The sequence below is a fragment of the Theropithecus gelada genome, chromosome 12, assembly GCF_003255815.1.
Source record: "Theropithecus gelada isolate Dixy chromosome 12, Tgel_1.0, whole genome shotgun sequence".
In the NCBI taxonomy this organism is placed as follows: domain Eukaryota; kingdom Metazoa; phylum Chordata; class Mammalia; order Primates; family Cercopithecidae; genus Theropithecus; species Theropithecus gelada.
The window spans coordinates 59739015-59749869 of NC_037680.1; the positions used below are offsets into that span (position 1 = coordinate 59739015).

At 40.6% G+C, this 10855-nt stretch overlaps 1 pseudogene across 1 annotated transcript; it reads left to right on the plus strand.

The window, feature by feature from the left end:
• Window positions 1-2870: 2870 nt before the first annotated feature.
• On the plus strand, window positions 2871-4639 carry LOC112636106 (annotated as a pseudogene). The gene has a single exon (XR_003122128.1). The product of XR_003122128.1 is annotated as a 5'-nucleotidase domain-containing protein 2 pseudogene (transcript).
• Window positions 4640-10855: the final 6216 nt, after the last annotated feature.

Sequence of the window (10855 nt, forward strand, 5' to 3'; positions counted from 1 at the left end):
TCTTTATAGGAGACTGATTTATAATCCTTTGGGTATATACCCAATAATGGGATTGCTGGTTCAAATGGTATTTCTGGTTCAAATGGTATTTCTGGTTCTAGATCCTTCAGGAATTGCCATGCTGTTTTCACAATGGTTGAACTAATTTACACTGTCACCAACAGTGTAAAAGCATTTCTATTTCTCCACATCCTCTCCAGCATCTGTTGTTTCCTGACTTTTTAATAATGGCCATTCTAACTGGCCTGAGATGGTATCTCATTGTGGTTTTGATTTGCATTTCTCTAATGACCAGTGATGATGAGCTTTTTTTTTTTTCTTGTGTTTGTTGGCTGCATAAATGTCTTCTTTTGAGAAGTGTCTGTTTATCATTCACTCATTTTTTTGATGAGGTTGTTTTTTCTTGTAAATTTGTTTAAGTTCTTTGTAGATTCTGGATATTAGCCCTTTGTCAGATGGATAGAAATTTTCTCCCATTCTGTAGGTTGCTTGTTCACTCTGATGACAGTTTGTTTTGCTGCGTAGAAGCTCTTTAGTTTAAGTAGATCCCATTTGTCAATTTTGACTTTGGTTGCCATTGCTTTTGATGTTTTAGTCATTAAGTCTTTGCCCATACCTATGTCCTGAATGGTATTGCCTAGGCTTTCTTCTAGAGTTTTTATGGTTTTAGGTTTATGCTTAAGTCTTTAATTCATCTTGAGTTAATATTTGTATAAAGTGTAAGGAAGGGGTCCAGTTTCAGTTTTCTGCATATGGCTAGCCAGTTTTCCCAACATCATTTATTAAATAGGGAATCTTTTCCCCATTGCTTTTTTTGCTGGGTTTGTCAGAGATCAGACAGTTGTAGATGTGTGGTATTATTCCTGTGGCCTCTGTTCTGTTCCATTGGTCTATATATCTGTTTTTCTACCAGTACTATGCTGCTTTCATACTGTAGCCTTGTAGTATAGTTTGAAGTCAGGTAGCATGATGCCTGTAATTTGTTCTTTTTGCTTAGGATTGTCTTGGCTACAAATACTCTTTTTTGGTTCCATGTGAAATTTAACATAGTTTTCTCTAATTCTGTGAAGAAAGTCAATGGTAGCTTGTTGGGGATAGCATTGAATCTATAAATTACTTCAGGCAGTATGGTCATTTTCATGATATTGACTCTTCCTATCCTATCCAAGAGCATGGAATGTTTTTTCATTTGTTTATGTCCTCTCTTATTTCCTTGAGCAGTGGTTTGTAGTTCTCCTTAAAGAAGTCCTTCACATCCCTTGTAAGTTGTATTCCTAGATATTTTATTCTCTTTGTAGCAATTGTGAATGGGAGTTCACTCATGATTTGGCTCTCTGTGTGTTATTGGTGTATAGGAATGCTAGTGGTTTTTGCACATTGATTTTGTATCCTGAGACTTTGCTTAAGTTACTTATCAGCTTAAGGAGATTTTGGGCTGAGACGATGGGGTTTTCTAAACATGCAAACATGTCATCTGCAAACAGAGACAATTTGACTTCCTCTCTTCCTATATGAACAGCCTTTATATCTTTCTCTTGCTGACTACTCTGACCAGAACTTCCAATACTATGTTGAATAGCAGTGGTTGGGAAGAGCAACCACAAGACACATAATTGTCAGATTCACCAAGGTTGAAACGAAGGAAAAAGTATCAAGGGCAGCCAGAGAGAAAGGTCTGGTCACAAAGGGAAGCCCATCAGACCAACAGCAGATATCTCTGCAAAACACCCTACGAGCCAGAAGAGAGGTGGGGCCAATATTCAACATTCTTAAAGAAAGTTTTTAACCCAGAATTGCATATCCAGCCGAACTAAGCTTCATAAGCAAAGGAGAAATAAAATCCTTTACAGAGAAGCAAATGATGAGATATTTTGTCACCACCAGGCCTGCCTTACAAGAGTTCCTGAAGGAAGCACTAAATATGGAAAGCAAAAACTGGTACCAGCCACTGCAAAAGCATACCAAATTGTAAAGACCATCAACACTGTGAAGAAACTGCATCAACTAACAGGCAAAATAACCAGCTAGCATCATAATGACAGGATTAAATTCACATATAACAATATTAACCTTAAATGTAAATGGGCTAAATGCCCCAATTAAAAGACACAGACTGGCAAACTGGATAAAGAATCAAGGCCCATCAGTAGTATGCTGTATTCTGTATTCAGGAGACCCATCTCACATGCAAAGACACACATAGGCTCAAAATAAAGGGATGGAGGAATATTTACCAAGTCAATGGAAAGAAAAAAAAAAAAAAAAAAAAAGCAAGGGTTGCAATCCTAGTCTCTGATAAAACAGAATTTAAACCAACGAAGATCTAAAAAGACAAAGAAGGGCATTAAATAATGGTAAAGGGATCAATGCAACAAGAAGAGCTCTCTATTCTAAATATATATGCACCCAATACAGGAGCACCCAGATTCATAAAGCAAGTTCTTAGAGACCTACAAAGAGACTTAGACTCCCACACAGTAATAGTGGGAGACTTTAACACCCCACTGTCAGTATTAGATCAATGAGACAGAAAATTAAGAAGAATATTCAGAACTTGAACTCAGCTCTGGACCAAGCGGACCCAATAGACATCTACAGAACTCTCCATCCCAAATAAACAGAATATACATTCTTCTCAGCACCATATTGTACTTATTCTAAAATTGACCAGGTAATTGAAAGTAAAACACTCCTGAGCAAATGCAAAAGAATGGAAATCATAACCAACAATCTTTCAGACCACAGTGCAATCAAGTTAGAACTCAGGATTAAGAATCTCACTCAAAACCGCACAACTGAGTAGGCGGGCAGCGGGAGGGCCCAGGGCAGTGCCGGTGGCGGGCGGCGGGTGCCGGCGGCGCCCAGTGGGCATGGCGGGTGCGGGGCTGGGGGGAGCCGCTCGGCTCTGGCTGCTGTGTGGAGGCCACGGCCGGCCGCGAGCTGCCTCGTCCTGGCCCTCCTGCCCTGGCTGCGGACCCCCAGGTCCCGGCGCCCACTGCCTCGGCGCCCCGCGATCCGCTCCCGCCCAGGCACCCACAGGCGGCGCCGACCTCAGCGTGCACCTATGGGCTCGCTACCAGGACGTGAGGAGACTGGTGCACGACCTCCTGCCCCCCGAGGTCTGCAGTCTCCTGAACCCAGCAGTCATCTACGCCAACAACGAGATCAGCCTGCGTGACGTTGAGGTCTATGGCTTTGACTACGACTACACTCTGGCCCAGTATGCAGATGTACTGCACCCCGAGATCTTCAGCGCCGCCCGTGACATCCTGATCGAGCACTACAAGTACCCAGGGGGGATTCAGAAGTATGACTACAACCCCAGCTCTGCCATCCGTGGCCTCCACTATGACATTCAGAAGAGCCTTCTGATAAAGATTGACGCCTTCCACTACGTGCAGCTGGGGACAGCCTACAGGGGCCTCCAGCCTGTGCCAGACGAGGAAGTGATCGAGCTGTATGGGGGCACCCAGCACATCCCACTATACCAGATGAGTGGCTTCTATGGCAAGGGTCCCTCCATTAAGCAGTTCATGGACATCTTCTCGCTGCCGGAGATGGCTCTGCTGTCTTGCGTGGTGGACTACTTCCTGGGCCACAGCCTGGAGTTTGACGAAGCGCACCTCTACAAGGACGTGACGGACGCCATCCCAGACGTGCATATGAAGGGCCTCATGTAATAGTGGATCCAGCAGGACATGGAGAAGTACATCCTGAGAGAGGACGAGACGTTTGCCGTCCTGAGTCGCCTGGTGGCCCATGGGAAACAGCTGTACCTCATCACCAACAGTCCTTTCAGCTTCGTAGACTAAGGGATGTGGCACACGGTGGGTCCCGATTGGCGCCAGCTCTTCGATGTGGTCATTGTCCAGGCAGACAAGCCCAGCTTTTTCACTGACTGGCGCAAGCCTTTCAGAAAACTCGATGAGAAGGGCTCGCTTCAGTGGGACCGGATCACCCGCTTGGAAAAGGGCAAGATCTATCGGCAGGGAAACCTGTTTGACTTCCTTCGCTTGACGGAATGGCGTGGCCCCCGCGTGCTCTACTTCGGGGACCACCTCTATAGTGACCTGGTGGATCTCATGCTGTGGCACGGCTGGCGCACGGGCGCCATTATCTCTGAGCTGGAGCGTGAGATCCGCATCATCAACACAGAGCAGTACATGCACTGGCTGACGTGGCAGCAAGCACTCAGGGGGCTGCTGGAGCGCATGCAGACCTATCAGGACGCGGAGTCCAGGCAGGTGCTAGCTGCCCGGATGAAAGAACGGCAGGAGCTGAGGTGCGTCACCAAGGCCATGTTCAGCGCGCAGTTCGGCAGCATCTTCCGCACCTTCCACAACCCCACCTACTTCTTGAGATGCCTCGTGCACTTCTCTGACCTCTACATGGCCTCCCTCAGCTGCCTGCTCAACTACCGTGTGGACTTCACCGTCTACCTGCGCCCCACCCCGCTGCAGCACCAGGCGCCCCTCTGGATGGACCAGCTCTGCACCAGCTGCATGAAGATGCCCTTCCTTGGCGACATGGCCCACATCCGCTGAGGGCGCCTTTATTGTCCGGGACAGGCCCCCAGCCCCTCCTGCCCTGTCCACCCTGGGCGTCCACCCAGACAAGCAATAAAAGTGGTCTCCTCCCCAAAAAAACAAAACAACAACAACAACAACAAAAACCGCACAACTACATGGAAACTGAACAACCTGCTCCTGAATGACTACTGGGTAAATAACAAAATTAAGGCAGAAATAAATAAGTTCTTTGAAACCAATGAGAACAAAGACACAATGTACCAGAATATCTGGGACACAGATAAAGCAGTGTTTGAGATGCTATAGCAGTGTTTAGATGAACATCGATGTGAAAATCCTTAATAAAATACTGGCAAACCGAACCCAGCAGCACATCAAAAAGCTTATCCACCTCGGTCAAGTCCACTTCTTCCCTGGGATGCAAGGCTGGTTCAATATATGCAAATCAATAAATTTAATCCGTCTCATAAACAGAACCAGTGACAAAAACCACATGATCTTATCTGCATCTGAATAGATGTAGAAAAGGCCTTCGATAAATTTCAACACCCCTTTATCCTAAAAACTTTCAATAAACTAGATATTGATGGAATGTATCTCAAAATAATAAGAGCTATTTATGACAAACCCACAGCCAATATCATACTGAATGGGCAAAACCTGGAAGCATGCCATTTGAAAACCGGCACAAGGAAAGGAAGGCCTCTCTCAACACTACTATTCAACATAGTATTGGAAGTTTTGGCCAGGGCAATTGGGCAAGAGAAAGAAATAAAGGGTATTCAAATAGGACAAGAGGAGGTCAAATTGTCTTTGTTTGCACATGACATGATTGTACATTTAGACAACCCATTGTCTCAGCCCAAATCTCATTAAGCTGATAAGCAGCTTTGGCAAAGTCTCAGGATACAAAATCAATGTGCAAAAATCACAAGCATTCCTATCCACCAATAATAGAGAGAGCAAAATCATGAGCAAACTCCCAGTCACAATTGATACAAAGAGAGTAAAATACCTAAGACTCATCCCTTTTTATTTCCCCATATACACCAAACTGTCAGCCATATCAAAAGAACCATACCGTGATCTTTTTTTGTTTTTTGCCATGGTGCCATTGCACATCCCCCTGAACATCTTTGTCCTTCTCTTTCACTTGGCTTACTCTCACTTATAAAGGCTGAGATCAAGAATCTTCAGGTAAACCTTTGATCCACTATGACTGTCTTAGGAGAGCCCCCTTTGCAACCACATTTCCTTTACTTAACTCCGTTATAACCCTGTCTGTACTATCTTTGTAATTGTGGGTTCCTCATAACTGTCTCTGCCACTTGTGTGTAAGTTCCTTAAAATCAGCCTGTATGCCCAGTGTTAGGATTCTCTGTGAGGCATAACAGGCACTCAGTATATGCATGCAGAAGCCTGGTCAGTACAGGGAAGCAGAAACATCCCTAAGCATGAGGACAGACCTTTTCAACAAGTGGGCTGTTTGCCCCTGAGCCCCTTTGTACATTAGCCTTATTTCCTTGATCACAATTCACAGAAACTTTACAATTATTTTTATCTGTGTTTTCTTTTTCTAATCATAGACTTTTTCTTTCTGGTTCTACTTAATTTACCTAAACTGGATCACACCTGCTCACGCAGTTGCAGTTGAAATTTTTATTGAAATTCTTAAAACAGTCAGGCGTGAACCATGTTTTATATACAACATACTCAAGGATTGTAATAGGTTCAAATATGATAAATGATCTTTATTTTTGAAAATATTAGAAAAAATTCTAACATAAGGCACTATCTCTTATATTGCAGTTTTACTATCTTTTACATCAGTATCTAGAGCCATGCTACATTTTAAAGATCATCTTTTTATATTTTTCAATGCTGGGATATTATAAAGAATGAGGTTGTATTTTGATTGGTAAGGACCAGAACACAGTTTCTCTAGAAATTAGTACTGGGATTCATATATGGGTATCTAGTCATGCAAATATTTTCTAGTCATGCAAATGTTTCCCTTATAATTTTTAAAATATTTTACTGAATTGTCACTTTTGTTACATATTCACATGCAATTTGTTTCAATCTAGAAAAATTACACTAAAAATTAAAAACAAATTGACAGTCGTATTAAAAGCCAAATTTAGATTTGTTTGGCTTTTATAACCAATTTTTGCTAAAATTTTTAGTAATAGCAAGCCAAAATTCATGCAACATACTGTAGAGAGATAAAATTATTTTTATAATAATATATTATAAAACATATATGTAAACATCAACTGTTTTTATTTGAGGATCTTCTGTTTTAAGTCTTGTAGAACATTTTGCCTCCTGCCTAAATTAAACTGTTGTAACAACATTAGATGGCACCGCCATCAAACTAGTTGTAAGGTTAAATTTACGTGTGTTTCAGCAAGATGTTTCCTCTTTGGTCAGATCAAGAAATGTCTAACATAATTTCTGAAATACTTGCAAGAATATATACAAAAATGTTATTTTTGGTTAACAATCGTTGTATACATTTATGAGGCACAGTGTGATGTTTTAATAGATGTATACAATGTGGAATGATTAAATCAAGCTAATTAACATATTCTTCACATTGTTTACCTATATTTTTATGGTGAGACATTTGGAATTTACTCTCTTAACTATTTTGAAATACTTAATACAATATTATTGACTATAGTCACCCCGCTGTGCAAAAGACCTCAAAACCTATTCCTCCTATGTGAATCTTTGTACCCGTTGATCAGCAACTCCCCATTCCTATCCTCCCATCCTCCACCACCTACAGCCTCTGATAACCATCATTTTACTTTCTACTTCTATGAGTTCAGCTTTGTTACATTCCACGTATTAGTGAGATCATGACGTATTTCTCTTTCTGTTCCTGGTTTATTTCACTTAGCATAGTGTCCTTCAGATTTATCCATGTTGTCCCCAATAACAGGAATTCCTTGCCTTTTAAGGCTGACTAGTATTCCATTGTATATTTAGACCATAGTTTCTTCATCCATTTGTCCATTGATGAACATTTGGGTTTAATCCATATCTTGGCTATTGTGAATATGCCACAATGAACATGAATGTGCAAAGATCTCTTCAACATATTGATTTTACTTTCTTTGGATATAGATGCAGAAATGGGATTACTGGATCACATGGTAGTTCTCTTTTTAGTTTTTTGAGGAACATCTATAAGGTTTTCCATAATGACTGTACTAATTTACATTCCCACCAATAATATATAAGCATAATTCATTTTGTCTTATCATACTTTGCTTTATTGTGCTTCACAGATACATTTTTTTTTTTTTTTTGCAAATTGGAAGTTTGTGCAAAGACTGCATTGAGCAAGTCTATTGGTGACAGTATGTGCTCACTTTGTATCTCTGTGTTACATTTTGATCATTCTTGAACTATCTATACATTTTAAATTATTATTATATCTGTTATGGTGATCTGTGATGAGTTATCTTTTTTTTTTTTTTTTTTTTCCCCGAGATGGAGTCTTGCTTTGTCACCCAGGCTGGAGTACAGGGGCATGATCTCGGCTCACCACAAACTCTGCCTCCTGGGTTCAATCTATCCTCCTGCCTCAGCCTCCTGAGTAGCTGGGATTACAAGCACCTGCCACCACACCTGGCTAATTTTATTTTATTTTATTTTATTTTATTTTTTTAAATTATTATTATTATACTTTAACTTCTAGGGTACATGTGCATAATGTGCAGGTTTGTTACATATGTATACTTGTGCCATGTTGGTGTGCTGCACCCATCAACTCGTCATTTACATCAGGTGTAACTCCCAATGCAACAGACATTTCTCAAAAGAAGACATGCATACAGCCAACAGACACATGAAAAAATGCTCATCATCACTGGCCATCAGAGAAATGCAAATCAAAACCACAATGAGATACCATCTCACACCAGTTAGAATGGCAATCATTAAAAAGTCAGGAAACAACAGGTGCTGGAGAGGATGTGGAGAAATAGGAACACTTTTACACTGTTGGTGGGATTGTAAATTAGTTCAACCATTATGGAAAACAGTATGGCGATTCCTCAAGGATCTAATTTTTGTATTTTTAGTAGAGATGGGATTTTCCCATGTTGGCCAGGCTGCTCTTGAACCCCTGACCTTGTGATCTGCCCGCATCGGCCTCCCAAAGTGCTGGGATTACAGGCATGAGCCACTGGGCCCGGCCGATAAGTTATCTTTGATATTACTATTGTAATTGTTTGGGGCACCATGAATTGCACTCATATAAGATGGTGAATTTAATCAATAAATGTTGTGTATGTTCTGACTGCTCCACCAATGGGCCATTCCCCCACCTCTTTCCTTCTCCTCAGGCATTCCTAATCCTTGAGACACACAGCAGAAAATTAGACCAATTAATAACCCAGCAAGGACTAAGTATTCAAGTAAAAGAAACAGTTACATGTCTCAAAAGCTACAAATGATTAAGCTTAGTGAGGAAGGCATGTTGAAAACTGCCATACGCTGAAAGGTAGGCCTCTTGTGCCAAATCATCAGCAAAGTTGTGAATAAAAGGAAAAGTTCTAGAAGGAAATTCAAAATGCTACTCCAGTGAATACACAAATGATAAGAAAGCAAAACAGCCTCATTGCTGATAGGGAGAAAGTTGGAGTGATCTTAATAGAAGATCAAACCAGTCACAACATTCCCTCAAGCCAAAGCCTAATCCAAAGAAAGGCCCTAACTCTGTTCAATACTAAGAAGTCTGAGAGAAGTAAGGAAGCTGCAGAAGAAAAGTTTAAAGGTAGCAGAGGCTGGTTCATGAAGTTTTGGGAAAGACACTTATCCATAACATGTAAGTGTATGGTGAAGCATCAAGTGCTGATGGAGTTGTCCAGAGGACGTATCTAAGATAAGTGCTGAAAGTGACTACACTAAAGAACAGATTTTTAATGTAGATGAAATAGCCTTATATTGGAAGAAGGTATCATCTGAGACTTTCATAACTAGAGAAAAAAAAGTCAATGGTTGGCTCCAAACCTTTAAAGAACAGGTTCTCTTGTTAGGGCCTAATGAAGCTGGGGATTTTAAGTTAAAGCCAACGTTCTCTTATCATTCTGAAAATATTAAGGGTTCTGTAATTGTGCTAAATTTACTCTGCCTGTGCTCTATAGATGGAACAACAAAACCTGCATGATAGTACATTTATTTGTAGCATGGTGTACTGAATATTTTAAGCCCACTGTTGAGACCTGCTTCTCAGAAAAATAGATTTCTTTGAAAACATTACTGCTCACTGACAATGCACCTGGTCGCCTAAGAGCTCCAACAGAGATTTACAAGGAGATTAATGTTGTTTTCACATCTGCTAACACAACATCTATTCTGCAGGTCATGGATCAAAGCATTATTTTGACTGTCAGGTATTATTATTTAATGAATACATTTTGTAAGACTATAGTTACCATAGATAGTGATTTCTCTGATGGATCTGGGCAAAGTAAATTCAAAACCTACTGGAAAGAATTCATTATTCTAGATGTCATTAAGAATATTTGAGATTTACAGGAGAAGGAAGATATTAGCCTTACCATGAGTTTGGAAGAAGTTGATTCCTGCCCTCGTGGATAATTTTGAGAAGGTGAAGACTTCAGTTGAAGAAGTAACTGCAGATGTGGTGGAAATAGCAGGATAAGTAGAAATAGAGGTGGAGCCTGAAGAGGTGATTGAATTGCTGCAGTTTCATGATAAAACTTGAATAGATAAAGTGTTGCTTCTTATGATTAAGCAAAGAGAGTGATTTTTGAGATGGGAACTACTCCTGCTGAAGATGCTGTGAACATTATTGAAATGGTGACAAAAACTAAAATATTGCATAAACTTAGTTGATAAGACAGCATCAGGTTTTGAGAGGATTGACTTCAAATTTGAAAGAGGGTGTACTGTGAATCAAAAGCTATTAAATGATCAAAAGCTATCACATGATAGGATGAGAGGAAGTCAAATTGTCTCTGTGTGCAGATGATATTATAGTATATTTAGAAAACCCCATCATCTCAGTTCAAAAACTCCTTAAGCTGATAAGCAACTTCAGCAGTCTCAGGATACAAAGTCAGTATGCAAAAATCACAAGAATTCCTATATACCAATATTAGACACACAGAGAGCCAAATCATGAGTGAACTCCCATTCACAATTGCTACAAAGACAATGAAATACCTAGGAGTACAACTTACAGGGGATGTGAAGGACCTCTTCAAGAAGAACTACAAACCACTGCTCAAGGAAATAAGAGAGGACACAAACAAATGGAAAAAGATTCCATGCTCATGGATAGG